Raw genomic sequence first — 1,117 nt, 5'->3', positions numbered from 1 at the left:
CATTCAATGTCTTCACAGCGTCAGGACGCTTCACATTCACGGGGATAATCTGACGACGAACCCGTACTTCTTGTCGGCTGTCACGTCCATCGATTCGAACGATACCTCCATCGACTGGAGCGCATGTAAATAATTCTCGGTTGCGATGTCATCTAGTGGCATCAGTTACCGCTTCACTAAAAGAGCAGAGATGTCGATTCCGCTGCGACCGCGGTTCCTCTTGTTGTTCGTGACGGTGGTGAAGCCATCGCTCAAGAGCAGCGTTGGCGGAGTCTTTGTCGTCGGACTTCCAGGAGGAGAAATTTTGCCGGTCGAGTCGTTAAAGGTTGAGATCGACAGTGCATCGTCCCGGTGCTTGGACGTTTCGCAAATTGGTTGGCAGCAGTTTGCTGACCATGCTGAGCTCCGCTCAGGAGCTGACTATCATGTTTCTTAGATTCCGCGACAGCCTTCTGGAGCGAGGTTTGCTTCGGCGGAACTTTTGTAGCTCGCGCGTACGAGTTCGGAGACGATTGCTGTTTTGCTGCTGCGGCTGTGAAGCAGAATCACTGGGACACGCTGGGCGAGGAAAATCATCGTCGGTCGTCCCAAGGTCGATGCCATGGTGCGAGCGGTAGCCGAATGACAGACGTTCCGACTGGAACGAAGCATTCTTGCCATGCGCCGGATGCAACTTGTTGTCGAAAAGGTTCTGGTCGCACACCAATCCATTCACCATTAGCGCGCTTGGACATGTGCTGGTGAGGAAGTAGAGGCGCCAGGTGGCAGAAGTGATTCTCGTCACAAGGTTGACTTCGCGGAACGTATCGTGCACCGGCTTGTATCTCAACAAGAACAAACGGTCCGGGATCACGTCCGTGTTGGTGTTCGAGTCGACATTCGCAATATCGATGAAGGACTTGCCACCAAGTACGTCGAACTCCTTGAACACGAATAAACCACCAAGGATGTTGATCTTCGTGCGCTCCAGCTTCAAGCAGGCTTTTTTAGCTTTCAATTTTACGCGCAGGTTGCTACCGGGGAGCTTCGATACTTGCCCGATTGCGCTCTCGCCGTATAGCTTCTCGAGTGCTTCGTTACCATGGTGCTTACCAGCCAGCGACACCATGATCTTCTA

The sequence above is a fragment of the Plasmopara halstedii genome, assembly GCF_900000015.1.
Source record: "Plasmopara halstedii genome assembly, contig: Scaffold_208, whole genome shotgun sequence".
Taxonomy (NCBI): Eukaryota; Oomycota; class Peronosporomycetes; order Peronosporales; family Peronosporaceae; genus Plasmopara; species Plasmopara halstedii.
This window is presented reverse-complemented; position numbering follows the sequence as displayed.